This window comes from Mustela lutreola, chromosome 2, assembly GCF_030435805.1.
Source record: "Mustela lutreola isolate mMusLut2 chromosome 2, mMusLut2.pri, whole genome shotgun sequence".
Classification (NCBI taxonomy): Eukaryota; Metazoa; Chordata; class Mammalia; order Carnivora; family Mustelidae; genus Mustela; species Mustela lutreola.
The window spans coordinates 108960772-108978974 of NC_081291.1; the positions used below are offsets into that span (position 1 = coordinate 108960772).

The 18203-nt window shown below is 50.8% G+C and overlaps 1 long non-coding RNA gene across 1 annotated transcript; it reads left to right on the top strand.

The window, feature by feature from the left end:
• Nucleotides 1–1960: 1960 nt before the first annotated feature.
• Nucleotides 1961–16957, top strand: LOC131824713 (uncharacterized). Its single transcript, XR_009350951.1, has 2 exons — nt 1961–2633; nt 16097–16957. It is a non-coding gene; the product is annotated as an uncharacterized LOC131824713 (long non-coding RNA).
• Nucleotides 16958–18203: the final 1246 nt, after the last annotated feature.

Consider the following 18203-nt stretch of genomic DNA (forward strand, 5'->3'; position numbering starts at 1 on the left):
CATTCCTGTCTAGAAAAAAATTTGCAATCTTCAAGGAGTCTGATTTTTAAAGGGACTAAGTGTAACAGAATGTGTTAAGTGCTATCAGATAGCTATGCTCAAAAGAGGAGATGGTAAGGGTGGGCGAAAATCGATCGTGATGGAAGTTCAAGGCTGGGTAGGTTAGGAGAGATTTCACCGACAGGCTGGCATTGAGCTTATGGGCATAAGCCCAGGTGAAGGAAGAGAAGGGTCTTCTAGATGGAGGCTTAGAGTCTTGAAAGAGGGTGGGGGATTTGGGGTGGCCTTTAGTCCTGAGATCTAGCGTGAGTGACCAGAGTGAGAGTGTATTTGCAGACGGTCCCATGGCTTGATTGGTAAGAATGGGCAGTCGAGGTCCTGCTGCCTGGTTAGTCTCTTTGGGGCCCATCATCTGGTTGACTGTAGCTTCCAGTCCCGTGTTGGGGTTATCGGCCTGAACGTTAGAGTCCTGCTTACAGTGCTAACCACCTAAGAGGAAGACATCACTTTTTGGTCTGTTTGTTTAATGGCTTTTCTTCTTATTCCTCATCTGCTCTGCTGGGTGAGGTTTTTAGTGCCAGCAGCAGTGTTCTACTTCTTAAGATTTTAACACAACCCCGAGGAGTGAAGGATTAGTGAGGGAGCAGAAGCAGGCTTCCAGATATGTCGTTTATTTTGTCCAGCCCAGTTGGAAAGGCCAGTTGGCATCTAGGCTGAGAATTGAGATGTCAACATGTTTAGGGAATGGCTGAAGCCCTCCTTTGGTTCCAGTGACATGTGTCGCTGCCCTGCGCCCCCTGCGACCACCCCACTGTGTCCACAGCAACAGCAGTTACAGGCTTAGGGCTCTGTGGCTCCCAGCTGGCCCACAGGTGACAGAGGACAGATAGCAGAAGCTCCAATACATGTGGGAGAGGTGGCTCTCATCCAAATAGCCAACGACACCTCTGGGCTCTGCCTGGTCCTGGTGGGTGAGACCAGAGGGGAAAGTGGGTGATACCATATGGGTGTGGGCAGAAGTCGGCGCAGCACAGAGCAGATGCAGGGTGTGAACTGAGTCCTCCTGCGGCTCAGGAGGTTTGCAGCTTGGTGCCAGGCTTGAGCTCTCCTTGCTGGTGCAGGCCGGCGGTGTGTGTGGTTATGCCGCACCCAAGTGCAACTCCATGAGGAAGGGGGCTCCTCCGTATGGCAGGAAAGTGGCTGGATGCTTGCTGGGGCTCCTTTTTGCTCCATTCCAAACTAAAGGCAAGGACTTTGTCTTGCTTGTGTAGGATCGCGCCCTTGGGTGCTGAGTTAATATGTAACCGAATTTGCAGAAAGGTTTATCTGTTTGTCTCTGGCAAGGACATTTGGGCAAACGGCTTTCTGCACCAATGCCCTCGGCATTAGGTTTTATTTTCTTTCAGCAAAGGAAAGAGATAGAACCTTTTCATATCGCTGGTCCCTTTTAGCTGTCTGTTTTCAACTTTTTAAGAAAAGGGCCCCAGGGGGTTAATGCTCTGAGTAGAGAGTTTCACTATAAGCTTGGGAAAGGGGACAATGCAGATCAATTGCCTGAGATGTTCAGGGAGGTAGGACTGTTCACAAATGTGGACTCTTCCACTTAAGAATAGTGAGACTTGATAAAGTACTTTACTGCCGTGTGCCTCAGTGTCCCCCGTAGCACACAGGAGTGAACTGCTCTTCTTGCTAGATTTGGGGGGTGGGAACCAAAGGACAGAGTGCAGTGACACCTGCTGTGCCAGGAGTCTGGATAGGACCTGGCCCCTGGTCTAGGGAAGAAGAATCGAAAGGCTTTCAGCCCTGAAAGCCATTTCAGGGCGGGGGGGTTGGTGCAAGCAAAGGAACCCAGTGTCAGCCTTGTGGCACCCAGAAAAGGAAACTGCAGTCAGGAACGCCCCACCCTGTGGGGCCCCTGTGGCCACCACACCTGTCCTCAGACCCACACAAACACCACAGAAGAGGGAGCCCCACCACCCTCAGGCTTCCTGATCTCACTCTCCACACCCACTCTCGCTCTGCCTGACCTGGCCTTTGCTCTCCCAGACTTGCCTTGCCTTTTTGGATCTGACCCTTGCTGGTTCCTTGCTGTCGCCTCGAACCCGCTCAAAACTAACTCTGATGGAACACTCAGGGCACGACTCCTCCCGCCTCTGGGGCATACACCTCCCTCCGCAGCAGGGCTGGGAGTTGGTGCCACCGAAACAGCCTCCGCCCTCCTTCTGGGTTTTTCTGTTGGTTTCCAGGGTGCCATTTCCTCCTGCCCTCTCTGTCTCTTTCATGTTTTATTTTTTATAGCTGTGGGGAGTCTTTGAGGATGGGGTGGGGTGAGACGCAGGCCATAGGCCCCCCTTCATCAAGAGTGGAAGTCAGCGGGAGGAAAAAGGATGTCCTTAAAGTGGCGTGAAGAAGCTCTCTCTCCCCTTCAGAGGGCAGAAGGGAAATCCTGAGCAAGTTCCTGGTATCAGCGACCCAATCTACCTCCTCTAGATGTTGTGGAGATAAAACGTTTCTCTCTCTCCCCAAGCCCTGGATTCTTGTTTTGTAAAATGATGACAATGATGATTCCGGCTTAGGCAACTTCATCAGGCTGCTATGTGGAGCCCAGCAGATACTGGATGTGAAAGTACTTGGTAAGCTCCGAAGCCCCAGGCCCTTGACAGATGCTGCCCACGTCCATTCTCAGCCCCTTCCTAGGTGGCGGTCTTGTGTATCCTCAGCCGGGGGCTGTTCCTGCTTGTGCTTAGCCGCCCCCTGCCCAGCCCCCCGAGTTTCCAGGACTGGAAGACAGATGAATTCCACGTGATCCCTTTCCTCAGGCTTCCCTCCCAGATGGAGTGTGCCTTGTGGGTGGTGAGGTGGCTTGAGGAATTCGCAAGGGTGACTCTGCGGGAAGCCTCCAGATGGGACCTCTGGTGGCAAACACGCTGGAGCAGAAGACCCCAGCTCCCATCATGGCAGATGCGTGGGGGACTTGTGGGGCTGCACATGTGACATGGTGTCCCCATGCAGGCAGGGAAAAAGTCATTAAGGGCATGTAGTTATTCTGATTTCATACTTGAAGAAGTTGAGGGTAACAAGGGCCAAGCTCTTCCTTCATAATTGCGTGGCTAATAGAGGGAGATGTGGCATTTGAACTTGGATCAGTCTGACTGCAAAGCCTTTACTGGTTCCTTTACAGCAGCTGTCATGTGTGTAGGAACGATTGCCTCACAGGGTCAGGGAAAGAAGGATGGGAATGGTGCTGTGTAGTGGTAGAGGAGGGAGAGATCACTTCCCATGGGAGAAATCCAGGACACCTTCATGGAGGAGGTGGCTTTTGCCTCCAGGTTTTGAGGAAAAGGCCAGATTTGGACATCCAGAGATGTTTATTCTTTCAGTCAGTTGTTCATTCTGCATGGTGTGTGGGTGGCTTCCCACATGTGGTGAATCTTCATAAAATCCAGTTAGTTCACTGTCTCAGCTTAGTTCACACTGTACCCATGCAGAAGTCCTGGAGTGCTGGCGACAGGAGAGGAAAGCACTCTGGACTGGGTTCGACCAGGAACTTTCCTGGAACAGGCCCTGGGGATAGGTCTGATGCAGTGGGTCAGTTAAGAACTGGATTTTATTACAGATTTATTGCAGCCTTCCTTCCTCCCTCCCTCCCTCGAGTCCTGAGTGCCTGCTCTCTGCCTAGGGCAGGACTGAGTGCCTCTGAAGGGGAGGTGGGGGCCCATTCTGACACAGTTTGTGTCCCCTGGGAGTCTCAGTGTTTAATGATGGGAGGGATAATGTTGCAGGGCCCCAGGGTCCCCATGTTTGCCTAGAAACTCAAGAAGCCCCCAGCGTGGGGCAGGGTGACCCCATTGAGGGGTGTGGGTAACTAGAGTAAAAGAAAATAAGCTGGCCACACAGATGTGGGGGGAGGGGTGTTGGGACAAGGGCGGGGTGGGGGGTGGGGAGGAGCAGCGGGTGGTGGTGGGGGCAGGGGGGGGGGGTGGGGAGCTTGCAGGGCAGCCGGAGGGGAAGGCCCAGGCCTGCGGGTGGGAGGGCTGAATGAGTCAGGAGCCGGGCAGCTGGCTCACCCAGAGGCTGCCCCGCCGCACCTGGTCTTGCCCACAGCTGTGCTCCAGCGAGCGGCCCACGCCAGCAGCCAGCTTTCATCAGGGCAGCTAGAGCAGAACTTGGCTGCTTCGCTGATTTTCTTCTGCCTCTCTCCACCCACTCGGAGAGAACTTGTAGACACTCTGCCTGTTTTCAGAGGTGATTGGCTAAACCAAGGACCAGATGCTGCAGGACATCCTTGCACGCACTTCCTTCCCAGGTTCTTGGGTCCGCGAGCCAAAGGCCTGAAGTTTCTCCGTGAACCTGTGCCTTCCAGCTTCAGGTCCTCTCCCCTGCAGGCCTCTGCCCTGTTCCACCATCAGGGGATCTCAGTCCTGGGAGGATCTGAGGGTCACCAGGCCAGCAGTTGCTAAACTGACAGCTGGTCACCTGGGAAGCTTTTAAAAGTACACATAGCCAGGCTCTGAGCCCAGACCTATGACTCAGGAGTTAGGGCCTGGTCCCTGTCTGGTTAGTTGTTGGATTCTGTAGGTCCCACGCTCAGAGGGGTGGTCCCCTGGGGCCAGTGAGGCCCAGGCAGCAGTTCCCTTGCTTGCGCTTGGCAACTGGCCTTTTCTTGTGAATTTATCGTTCTCATTAAGGGAATGGCTCTCAAAACCTGCTGAGACGACCAACACTATTGTGTGCCTGAATGCAGGGCTGACCAGCGGGAAGAGGGGTTCTGGGCTGGCTCTGTTCCATTTCATCAGGGAGAAGGAGCCCTTCCCTGGGGTGGGGGAGCATTGTCTAGGCCAGCCGCAGTTGCCTCGAGATGCTTCCCCAAGCTGTGGGGAGAGCTGGTCAGCCAGACACGTCCTCCCCCAGGCTCAGGCCTACCCGAGAGGAAGGTCTTGGGAGCAGCGCAGCTGACTGCCTCCCCTGACATAACCACCCCCACAACCCACCCTCCAGGCCTGGCTGAAGAGCAGCCTATCTTCTGGAGGAACTGAGACCTTGGGCGTTTCTCTGGGAAAACACTCTAATTTTCACTTCTAAATCCCGAGCAGCGCTCAACAAAAAGATAGTAATGATTTTACTTCATGGGGCCACGATGTGCTCAGAGCAGCTTTCAAGCGCTCGTTGTAGCTGTGCTGGGAGGAGAGGACACTCCCCCCCACCTTCTGAGCTCAGAAGGGGATGACCTTCGGAAGTGTTTAGTCCTGAAGGGCCAAGTGTATGTTAGGTACTGTCACACTGTTGAGAAAGAAAGTGAGAGAGAGAGGGAGGAGAAAAACTGACAAAGCAAATGGGGCAAAATGTTAATAGTAGTGAATCAGCTAGGTAAAAAACATATACTTTTTTTTTTTTTTAAGATTTTATATATTTATTTGAGAGAGAGAGAGAATGAGAGAGAGAGAGAGAGCATGGATAGGGGAAGGGGCAGAGGGAGAAGCAGACACCCTGCTAAGCAGTGAGCCTGATGCGGGACTCGATCCTGGGACTCCAGGATCATGACCTGAGCCGAAGGCAGTTGTTCAATCAACTGAGCCACCCAGGTGCCCCCATATACATGTTTTTTTATATTAATTTTATTTTTGTACTCTTTTGAAATTTCTTTTTTTTAAAGATTTTATTCATTTATTTCAGAGAGAGAGAGAGAGAGAGCAGGAGCAGAGGGGAGAGGGAGAAGCAGGCTCCCTGCTGAGCAGAGAGCCCAACAACAAGGGGCACGATCCTAGGACCTTAGGATCATGACCTGAGTTGAAAGCAGATGCTTAACCGACTGAGCCACCCAGGCACCCCTTAAATTTATTTTCAAATTAAAAAAAAAACTGGGGTGCCTGGGTAGCTCAGATAGTTGAGTGTCTGCTTTTGGCTCAGGTCATGAGCTCGGGTTCCTGGGATCAAGCCCCACATCAGGGCTCCCTGCTCAATGGGCTCCCTCTCTCTCCCTCTGTGCTCTCTCGATAAATAAACAAATAAACAAACAAATCACTCTCGATTAAATAAATAAAATATTAACAAATTTTTTCAAATAAAAATTTCTTTAAAAAGGGGATGTGGTTTGTCCAAGGACATAGCAAGGGGGAGGTGACCCTCTCCATGTGTAAAGCTCACTTGTCACATCTTCTTATCTCTGGATTTATTTCTTAGAGTTGACTTCAATGCCAATTCTCAAGTGAGCCTTCCTTGGTCCCCCAGCCTAGATCGTGGACTCCAATTCCATATACTTTTCCTTCCACTTATCACAACAGTTAAGAGTCAATTATTTTTTTTAAAAGATTTTATTTATTTATTTATTTATTTGAGAGAGAGAGAGAGAGAGAGAGAGAGAGAGCACGAGTGGGGAGGAGAGCAAAAAGCAGACTTCTGCCGAGCAGGGAGCCTTATGTGAAGGCAGACAGACGCTTAACCGAGCCACTCAGGTGGCCCAAGAGTGAATTATTTTTCAATTTCATGACTGTTTCTGCAGCAGGATCTCATTTGCCTTGTCCCTGCTGTATCCCAAGGGTCTAGCACGGTAACTGGAATGAGGTAGAAGCCCAACTTGTATTTGTTTTTGTTTTTTCCAAACTTGTATTTGTTAAAAGCATCAATGAGCGTGTGAATGAATGCCAGTGCGTGGCCCCAGATGTGCGCAGGTGGACACAGACATGTGCAACCATGCTCATGCTCTGCTCTCCTCATTGCATTGCTCCATATCACGCACAGGCTGGACATGTCGGGGTTTACAGGGTGGTATCATTTCTCTGGAAATGACATCTGGGAATGAATGACATCCTTTGGGAAGAGAGGATGACGCTCCTTCCCAGCCAGTGCCTCCCTCCCTCCCTTCCCCACCTCAAATCCAGAGGGTCTTGGCGGGGTGGGGGTGTGGAGGGCGGGGGTGGTGGTGAGCAGAGATACAAAGATGATGCTCTTGTAGCAGGTGGTGGGAGGGAGCCCAGAGAAAGCAGGGATGGGGGGGGCAGGGATGCAGAGTGGAAACCGCTGCCTTTCCGGAAACAAAAGAGCCCTTTAAAGTCACTTGATATCATGTCTTCCTGCCCTGGGCCTCTGCCAAGCCTCCCTCTTCCTATTGTGGAGCAGCAGGAACAACAGGGACGGGCATTTGCTCCCACCGGTGCACTGCCAGGAGGAACAGGGAGGAGGGCTGTGCTGGGCAGGCCTCTGGTGACCTAAGTGCATCCAATAACCGAATAATTTATATTTTCATTTTTGAATGAATAATATATCCCCATGTTTCGAAATTCCTAAGTGTAAGATACATATGTAGTGAACGGCCTGCCACCCCCTTCTGCCCTCCATCTATCTAATATGAAGGGCTTAGTTCTTAGGAATCCTTCTAGACATAGTTTCTGCGCACACAAGCAAATATACAGATTCCCAGCCAGGGCAGAGCTCCACAGACACTGTTTCTATTTCGCCCTTTGCCCTTACCGATGGATACTTTTTCTTTCTCCGTTACATAGTATTCATCTGCTTCAGGTACTGGGGAAAGTGTACCACCGACTTCCCCTGCCAAGCTGTGAGCATGAATCCCACACTTGTCTTCCTGGATTGTATTGAGTATGGAGGAGTGCAGGAGAGTTACAGATGAGAGGGACCTTACGCCTTGTGCCATCCTGGATAGTAACCACTGGCCACAGGTGGCCATTGAGCATTTGAAACATGGTCAGCTGGACTGGGATATATACTGTAAATGTCACATGTTCCCTGCATTTGGAAGATTTAATTTTTAAAATGTCAACTATCTTATTAATTAACACATGTTCATATTTATTACAAGCCAAAGTTGTGATTTTTGAATATATTTGTTAAAATATATCATTAAAATAAATAGCACTTTAAAAAAAAATTGGGGAGACTTGGAGCCCAGGGAGGGAGCTGGGGTGGAAAGGAGCTAAGTAGATCTGAAGGGGAGAAAGCAAAGGAATCGAAGCAGATAGCTGGCAGTAACTTCTTGAAAGCCCCTGGCCTGGAGGTCAGGGGACTGGGTTCTCCCCTGTCCTGATATGACTCTCTGGGTGACCCCAGAACCAGCGTCCTCCCTTCTCAGTCTTCCTTCCCCTCCGTGTGCAAGAGGATGGCTAGGATTTGAGAATGTTGCCTCTCTTCTCTGTCCCTAGAGCTAGGACAGTGCCCTGCACAGAGTGGGTGCTTGCCGAATGAATGAATAAATGAATGAATGCGAATAGAAAGTGGAATGGAAAATTTGAGTTTTCCTTTCTAGGTTAAGTATCAGACTCATCAAAGAATCAGGGTCTGGATGGAGGTCCCTAGACATTGCAGGATGCCTTGGACTATGAAACCAAGACGCAGAATCCCAGGAGTGACTTGCCTGAGGTCTCTCTGGGGTGTATGGCAGAACCAGGACCACAACCAAAGAGGCTTCCAGAAAATAAAGGCTGTTACAAATTAGTATCTGCTCTTGGGAATGTCTGCTGCAAATGCAGCTTGGTCCTGGCACCCCTCCTCTGGGGTGACGTGTCCTACGGCTGTGAGATGGAAAGCCTGAGGAAGAGGGGGCCATGAGGAACCACTCAGAACCAAGGGCTCAGCATTTCCCAGTGCCCTTGGGCCAGAAGGGCCTTGCTGCAGCGTGAATCCCACGCGGAGGCCCTGAAACCTCGCTGGCCCCCTGGCCCGAGGCCGCTGGCCTGGAGTAGCTGGAGGCCAGCCTCCAGGCACGTTGGAGCAGCAGGCAGCTATCAGCCCGGAGAGAGCAGCCTCTCAATCATTCCTGCTCTGGTGGGTGGGAGGGGTTGGTGAGGGGATTTTCAGAGATTATATTGAAAGAATTACAATGGTGAGGGAAAGGAGCCGAGTTCCCACAGAGTGTCCGGTCACTCCTGTGGGGGGCTGTGGGAGCCGGGCCCGGCTGCTTCTTTCTCTCTGGGCAGCAGCACACACAGTTTTTAATAATTAAGTAACTTTAATTGTCCTGGGAAAGCCGAGCTCGCCTTGGGGCACGCTGCACAAACTCATAATTAATGTTACCAAGAGAGATTAGCAAAGGAGAACTGAGAAATGATTCACTTTTTTAAAAAGTGCCTCACTGTTAAGCCTTATTATCCTAAGTTAGAACCTCATTTATCTGCTTTGAGGGGGAAAAAAAAACCCGAGACCCAGAAACTAATGCATGTGAAATTAAAACTCCATGTCTTGTAATCTCATTTAAAATCATCTGATGAGAAAATGTTGCCATTTACTGATTCTATTCTGGTGACTGAGGGAAAATTGAAGACAGAGGAATATAGTTAATAAATAATAATGCACTAATACAAAGTCAAGCTTTTTACTGCCATCCCTGTTGCTTAGAGATCAATTTTCAGATTGTTTGCAGCAGTTTGTTTCTCTCTGTCTATGGAAGACATCCCAAAGTCGGCATACTTTTCAATGATAAGTCATATGCAATGATACTGGGGAGTCTGGCCTATCGGTGTTTGGTACATATTTGATGAATTAATGAATGAGTGAGCACATTCATGCAAGACGGGAGGACTCCAAAAAGGGAAGCTCTGTCCTTGCACAGACCAGCCTAGTCCATGCGAAGGGCCAGCTCCGCCCATGGCTGGGGAAGGAGCCTGTGGGACTGATGAGAAGAGAATGGACAGGGAAAGGGGGACGTAAGGTAGCGATGATACAGCTGGGGGAGGAGGAGGGGGAGAGAAGCCGTGAAAATTAGGAGTGGGTAGAAGCGTTGAGGGCATAGGGTGCAGCCAAGCACGGAAATGAGGCCTCCGGAGGCCCTTATGCATAATTAGGAGCCATAAATAGGACCTGATCGGTGGCCCTAAACGAGCAAGGGCGCATCTGTACGTGGTGCTCCTGTCTCCATGGCACTGCCCTGCTTTCTTCTTCCAGTTAGACCACACATATCTGTATCCTAAACGATAGGAGTCCCACTCTTCCCAAGCACCATTTTACATGGATATAGACGGAAACAGCTGGAACGTCAGTGGGAGACCTTGGCTCTAAACCTAGACATAGAACACTCTTTGTCTCCCCGAGCCTCAGTTTCCCCAGCCACATGACGGGAGCCCTATTTGGACTCTCCTGAGGCTTTACTGATGGTGTGGATGGTAGCTGCTTGGGAGGTGGGAAGATGATACTGGGAGTTCCTGGAGCCACTTTTGCAGAGAACCGTGGGGGACCTTCTTTCCTTCTCGCTTTCCACAGCCTCGGTCCTAACCCAGACGTCTGTTCTCACCACAGCCCCACCAGATCCGGCTCAGACGGCCCCGCTCCCTCTTCCTGAGGTGGGAGCTAGAAGTGGATTAGCTTCATGCAGCCACCTGTGAGGCTGCCTTTTTTGAGAGCTTTGCTGTCCCCTGAATGTCACTTAATCCCAGGAGAGACTGGCGGGTAAATAATGAGGTGGTGGCTAATTCAGCTCAAGGTGTGACTCTTGTCTCAAGGTCCCTACCTGTGACCAGACAACTTGCAAAGAAGGAAAGCTTTTAAGACCTGAAGGAATGAAGCCATTCTCTTCCTGGGGTTGTCCCTTTGTGACCTCAGGCAAATTGTGTCTGAGCCTTTGCTGCTTGAGGGGAAAGGGTGGAAGGGGCGTCAAGGAGGCTCCTGCAGAACTTTCCCTGAGCATGTAGAAACGGAGGCACTGAGCACTGAGGTGCCAGAGGCTGGGAACAGCATTCAGACCTGTAGGTGGAGAGGTGGGGCCCCGGGAAAAGGGGGTTTGCCATTGTCCCTCAACCTGTTGTATACATTAGATACTAGGAAGTGTTTTTCTATTCAGCGCATTTGGTCTGCAGGAAAATTCCAGGAAGGAGATATTGCTATTCCCATTTTGCAGATGAGGAAACTGAGGTTTCTGAGATTTTAGTTGACCAAGGACTTGAACCTAGGTTCTCAGACACTTATCACTCTGCCCTTCAGAATCCTGATACCTCTTTCTGGCTCTTAAGTACTGTGATCTATGTTCCTTGTCTTTTCCAAAATGTGATGCCATATATTTAATTATTACCTTGGAGCTCAGACAAAAAAAAAATTTTTTTTTAATTCCCTCGTCTTCTAATCATCCACCTATTGTTTATTCAGCTTATATGCTTATGGGTCCTAAGAAACTACTCCATGTTGACACTCACCAGGATTGCTGACTCCTAGTCTTGCGCAGGGTACGATTTTTCGATTTTAATTACATTACTTAGGCGTTTCCCTTCTGCCAAAATGGTAACATACTATAAGCACTATTTCTGTGTCTTGTTCTCTTGCTTATACAACTGTATCAGGGACGCAGCCCCACATCAAAACAGAGTCATGCCAATCTTTCTAGGTGGCTGATTCACGTTTCATTTTCTTTAACCTACATTTCATTTTGAAAAAACTACTTGTTCACTGATGGGCACTGGGTGGTTTTTGTTGTTTTGCCATTCACTTGTTTCCTTAACATCCAAGCTTCAACAAGCTGTTGGAGTAAACTGATGCAGTGGCAACTGCCGGGGACCCAGCACTGAGAGATGAGATTCTACCCTGTCTGTATCAATTAGCTGTTTGACTTGAGGCAAGTGCCACTGCCTCCTTGGGCCTCAGTTTCACCATCTGTCCAGGGGGACCCTGGCCTCTGGCTGGGTGTCTAGGGCCCTTCCTGGCCTATCTCTGAACCCCTGAGTCTCCCTACACCTGAGAAGTCACAGAGTGGCCCACCCAGGGTCAACCCCAGCTGACCAGCTGTGGGGAGGGTTGGCAGGCTTGGTGACCCATGAACCTCTTATGTGCTGATCCCAGTGATGCCATATTGAACTCAGTCAGGCAAGTTTGGCCTTGCTCTCCCATGGATCCAGGGTGATTCAGGGCCTGTAGCGTGGCTTCCCCACCAGCAAATGAGCTGCGAGACACCTTTCTTGGCAATGGGCTTAATCAGGGCTCCGGGAATGTCTGATTACTCATTTGTTTTGCAACGGCAGCAAACTCCCAGGGAGAAGGGGAGGCAGCTAACGCGGCTTCCTTCCTGAATTAATGACTTGAGCATTAGGAATGACTAACCAGCTCACAACTGAGCAGAACTGGGTGGTCGAGTCCAGGCTGGGGTGAGAGCAAGGCACACGGGTATGGGTATTGAATGGACTTCAGCCTCCTCTGCTTCCTGCTTGAATGCCGGTGGGTCTCCATGCTCTGCTTTCAGGGGAGCAGAACTGGGGTCAGATATCCTATCCAGAGCCAGTCTCCACTATCTCCTGCAGTCTGTCTAGCTCGGCTCTGTAAGCCGATTGCAAAGTTCTCCAATCTCCTCTTCCGTCTGCAGAGGGAAAGCTAAATGCTTAGGGAGAAATCCAAGAGCGAAATCCAAGGCGGTATGGCTGAATGCCTCATTTTGTATCCTGTACCGTGTACCTAACAAGAAATTGTGAAATTTACCTGTGACTGGGAGAAGGCTGAGGTGGTGGGAGTCAGCCTTTTGCTACACTTTTGGGACAAAAGTCACAGATGGATGGTTCCCTGGCTTCTTTCCTTACTTCTCTTCTCTGAAGTGGCTTACTGCAGATTCTAGGATTCCTGGGGACTGGAGGGGGTCTTTCTCCTTTAAAGCAAAAGGTGTCCAGCTTCAGAACCCACCCAACCTCACTGCACCCCCTTTGTTTCTTCAAGTATAGCCTTTCAGGCGCCAGGGGCCCAGCCCTCTGCTTTCCAGCAGTGATTAGGCAACTGCCCTGTGTGGTGGCCCCAGGGGCACTCCCAGACTGTCACTGTGGTGCAGCCTATGTCCCCCTGGGGCCTCCTGCCCTGGCCTCACCTCGCTTTGTCCCAAAAGTCCTGTCCTGAGCTCCTTGGTTCTGGGCACCACATCCTGTGATGAGCCCCCCTCCCTGTCTCCTCAGCTAGCTTGAGCTCCGCTCCTCAGCTCCCGGACTCCTTGGAGAAGAGGGGTCCTTTCCTGCTGGCTTCTCTTCTTGGGCTTCATTTTGGAACTGCTCTCCTGATGGGCACACAGGATGTGCCATCTCGGCCTGTGCCATTTGGAACTCGGGCCCCAGGAAATCTCTAATCATCCTGTGTGTGTCGGGCCACCCGCCTCCAGCAACATAGGCTGGCCCCTGTTGCCTCCGGGCTTTGTACTAGGACACTGACCCTGGCTCTTCCAGGGTCCATCGACTCACTGGGGGTTCTTTAAATTTTCCTTTCTTCCCAACATATTTCCCTTCCAGGGCTTCATGGGCCAACATGCCTGCCTGAGATTGAACGGGGTCAACATTTAACCAGTGCTGGGCCCAACATAGAGGCGCGATCGTTGAATGAGTGGACTGGGGGATGGTTCTTATCTCAGGCAATGTCACCTTCCCTTCACCTTCAAAACCTTCATGTTGCCTTTTGCTACATCTACCTGGACCAACCACTCAATTCTCAATCACTTTCTGGGGCACAAGTCCGCCTCCCTTGGGGCAACGGCAGCCAAGTTCATTAGGTCAGAAAGGCCCTGTTGCTAGTAAGTTCACCAAGTTTCCCAACCTGCTTGAGAGGAGTTGGTTTGTGGAAATCACCTTCAGCTAACATCTTAGTAATTTAGGATGAGCCACCCTACTTGGCCCTTTTTTGAGAACCCCCCCCACCCCGCCACAAATTCACTTTATACGATTAGTGTAACCAGAGAGACCCTCCCCAAGAGGGAGGCACATCCCTGGAGAAGTGCTCTCTGTCCCCTCTCCTCTGCCCAGTAGCTCTGAGCCTTGATTTCTCCTTCTCCCCACAGTAGTATTGGGGGAGGGGGCTGCCCCGCCCTGAGGCCCTACTCCTCAGGGAAGGCGTCATGTCTAAGGGTGACCCACACGCCAACACGTGTATTTCCTGAGATAGAGAAGACAAACCCAATACGTGGCCTCCTTGCAGATTAACAAGCTGTTTGACTAAAGGAGATTTTTTTCCTTTTCTGTTCTCTACCTCATTCCCTTCCTCTCCGGTGTTTTTCACACCAAGCCACTGAAATCACAAGGTATGGGAGGTACTTTTCTCTTTGGAAATCCTTTTTTTAGGCGACTATGTCAAGAATGTTTTCATACTTTGGATTGGATGGGAAGGGAGGAAAACAAAAAAAACAAAAACAAAAAAACAAAACAAAAGGCTTAATCCCCCCAGATGGGTATTTCTCTGAAAACAGACATGCAAATGTTGGGTTTGTCAAATCCTAAAATGTTTCCTTTATTCTTGAGAATTATGGCAGACTGCCTGCTGTCAGCCTGGGAGATCCGACCAGGGAAGGAGGGAGCCCTGGAAAGGAGCAAGTGGAGTGTAGGAAAGAGAGGCTCATGTTCGTGAAGACAGAGACAACTGCTCTACACACTGCACATCGGACTATTCCTTCTGCCCCCTCAGGTCCTGTGAGGGTGAAGCTCATCTTGCAGGATCTGGAGGGAAAAGCCAGACTCAGGCTCGCGAACAGCCTCACGGTCGGTCTGTCTGCGGGAGGCCAGCCTGTGTCACCCGGGGGCTCCCACTGGGAGCCGAGGCTCATGCTTGCCAACCTGAGGGTAAAGAGACTTAAGGAGAAATCGTCACACCTGAGGTGGCCACTGGAGGCTTCTCCTGAGCCATCTCTAAGATCTTGTCCACCAACGGACCTAGGAAGGGACAGGAGGCAGATTTAGCAAATGCTTCCTTGAGGCTGCTGAATCCTTGCAGAGCCCTTCCCTGAGGGCTTGCTACCCCTGGGTGATGTGTTCACAGCTCTGTGGGAGAGAGAGACAAGCAAACCTGCCTTTTTGCTCAGGGCAGCCTGCGCTGAAGGCACAAAGGGAGATGCAAACCTTCCCCGCCCCACACTCCCCCAAATATGGTTAAGCCACATACAGCAGGTGAGAAAATGGCTGGAAGATGTATTATATTTATGTTTTATTGCTCTTGGAGCTCCAGAGAACAATCATTCTCATTTCTTTAGGTTTTGGGTTCTCCTTCCTGGGCCCTTTGCTTAACGGAAGTACAGAAACAGGGCAGGAGGTTGCCTACTCTGCATGGCTGGGGGTGCTTGGACTGGGCGCAGGTCTCCCCAAGGCTCTAGGAAGAACCAAGGAATGGACTGCTATCCGACCCATCTCTCTTGTGGCTTTGAGAATCACATGAAGTAACGGTTATGATTACACTTTGTATATTATAAATCAGTAAATAACTAAAGAGTAGTGTCATTTCCTTGGGAATTACTGTCTCGAAAGCCCTCATGTTGTCTTCAATTTATGAAGCAACTGTTATGTTCCATGCATTGTCTAGGACATTGGCCCTGCTGTACAGATGGGACCCGGAGGCTTGGAAGGACCGAGCAGTCTTTCCTGGGTCCCCCAGCTAGCCAGCTAGGGAATTGGCATTAGAGCTCAGTCCATCTGCCTATGAAGTTTAGGCCCTTTCCATGAAAGGCCACCTTGGAGCCCCTGGGTCATCTGTCTCCTGATTTTATCGGGTTTAGTTGTCCTTGTCAAAGTAGGATGCCATGCCAGCAGGACGTGGGAGTCCTAGGGACAGCCTCAGGGACAGGCAGAGTCTCCCCTCCTGGCTCTAAGGACCATGCAGGTCAACCCCAATTAATGGCATAAACACCCTAAACTCTTCTTTTCAGGAAGAGATGGAACAGTATCTGTGCTAAGTAGAAATGGTCCCTCAAAGATGTTCACAACCTGATCTCTGGAACCTGTGAATATGTGATACTCTGTGTCAAAGGGGAATTAAGGTTGCAGGTGGAATTAAGGTTATTAATCAAATGACCTTGAGAAGGGGAAATGGTCTTGGCTTTTCCAGGAGAGGGGCTGCCCAGTGGAATCACAGGGGTCCTTTGAATGGGGAAGAGGGAGCCCAGGGAATCAGTGTCAGGATGATGTAATGTTAGAAAAACTTGCCTGGATACTGCTGGCTTTAAGGACAGAAGAAGGGACACAAAGCAAGGAAGGCAGGTACCCTCTAGAAACTGGAGAAGGCAAGAAGACAGATTCTCTCCTGGAGAACCCAGAACAGCCTTAATTTTAGCCCAGTGAGACCCATTTTATACTTTTGAGCTCCAAGTGCTGTCAGAAAATACACTTGTATTACTTTTAGGCACTAAGTTTGTGGTGATTTGTTATTACTCCCACAGGAAACTACTGCAGCATCTTCCAGAGGAGAAGGCCTCCGGGGGTTGAGCCTTTGCCTTGGACTTCGGGACAGATGTGGTAGAAGCAGATACAGCTCTGCAGGCTTTCTGGAGAACCCTCTTACTCCCACTCTGGTGTGGCCCCCAGGCACCTGAGGCTTGGAGCCACAGAACCTTGGAGGTGCTCTGGCTGCGTTTCACCTTGGGCCACTTCACGAACCTCTCACCCCCTATTCTGGGACTTTCTGCCCTGTAGTATTGACATTCACCAATGTGTAACCTGGAGCTGCACAAGACTGGCCTTGGCGAGTTGTGGATAGGACCCTGGAGATAAGTGCTTCCCTTTTCAGTGCTCAGTGCTCCGGTGGGCAGTCTTCAGCTGCTTTTCGTAAAGCTTTTTAGGAATGCCCAAGGAATGGAGCACTCTCCCCTCTTCCTTGTTCCCCTCTGCGCAGGACCTCACTCCAGCCCTCTGGGCTCATCACCCAAATGAACACCCCGATGGCAACTTTTGTGTCCAGCCCTGCTTTGGGAGGAAACCACTAAGACAAGATGCTGAAGAACAGCTGTTCATCTGGTTTTTGCTCAGAAGTATGCCCCACGCCCAGTGTCCCAGAGCTGCGAGGAGCCCATGCGGGCCAGGGATGGTGGGTGGGAGGGCCTCCCAGGACACGCAGAGAATGGCCCAGCCACTGGTGAGCCTGCCTGGGGTCTTGGCAGAGGATCCTTCTGATCTACTTAAAGACAGACGAAGCTTGGAGGGTTATTCCCAGGCTCTTGGGGATACTGCAGGCCCTGCCCATTTGGTCACCCAAGCCCCTAAACTCTGGTGGGCTTCGCTCAGCCCACACCCACTGTTCCTATCATTCAGAACAGATGTTCTTTGGATGAAGTGAATGACATCATCAGCAAGCAGGCTACAGAATGGGTGACTTGGGAGCGGCTGGGAAGCTGGGAGCCTCCTGGCCCCTCGGCTGGGCAGCTGTTCCCAGGGCTGACTGAGCAAGCCTTTGCAATGGGCTCCTTCCCTGCCCCCACCTGAGGCAGTCTCCCTCACGCTAATAGGCCAAGCGACCTCTTGGATCCGAGGCTTTCCTACCAACCATGCCCAGAACAGATGGAAATACATCTCCTGGGCATTTCCAGCTGATATGGATTTCACAGCAGGCAGAAGGGTTGGGGGAAGCAGACAACCCAGCCCTTCCCATGGCCACTTGGGAGGCCGCATGGGCTGTTCAGCTGTCCACCCTCTCTCTTTGTGAAAGAGGAGGGGCTTGAGGTGGGGGATCTATTTCAGCCACGGTGAGCCGAGCAGCTAGAAAATCCAGAGCTCCAAGGACATTGTTACCTTGCTAGAGCAGAGTTTCTTCCTGTCCTCACTACACAACATGGCTGCATAAAGGGCTAGACTGGTCTCTGGTCCTCCAGCACCCCTCCCCCATTTCCTGCCTTGTAGCTTCTGTTCTTGACTCCCATCCGCACAGCACAGCCACTGTATCCTTTAGACCTAGCCCAGATGCCACACTGTCCAGGAAGCTGTCCCCTTTTGCCCCACCCCCATTTTAGCAGTGATCTACCCTTCTTTCCCCGTTCTTCCCCAAAGATTCCTTCTGCATCACTCAAATGAAACCAGTGACTTTAGGTCTGGGATCGCAGTTGCTCCTGGTCATTTTTCTTATTGGCAAGGGTCCTTTTTAGAGCAGGGGGTGACTCTTCCTTGGCTTCATAGTTCCCACGGAAGATGCCTGATAATGTCTTTTTTGGTCTGAATGGTTTTGTTTGTATTTTTGCCGAGTGCATGTGAAATAGCTTGATGTCAAAAGCTGCTTTTCCCCCAAACCCTGTCTTAGTCCGCTTGGGCAGCTAGGACAAAATACGGTAGACCCGGTGGCTTAACCCATAAACATTTATGTTTCACAGTAAGGCTGGGAAGTCCAAGATCAAGGTGCCAGCAGATGGGCATCTGTTTGGAACCCTCCTCCTGGTTTGAAGGCTGCTGCCTTCTTGCGGTGTTTGCACATGGCAGAGAGAGATGTCCTTCTTATAAGGGCACCAATCCCTTCCTGGGGGCTCCACCCTCATGACCGCCTCCGAACCTCATTACCTTTTG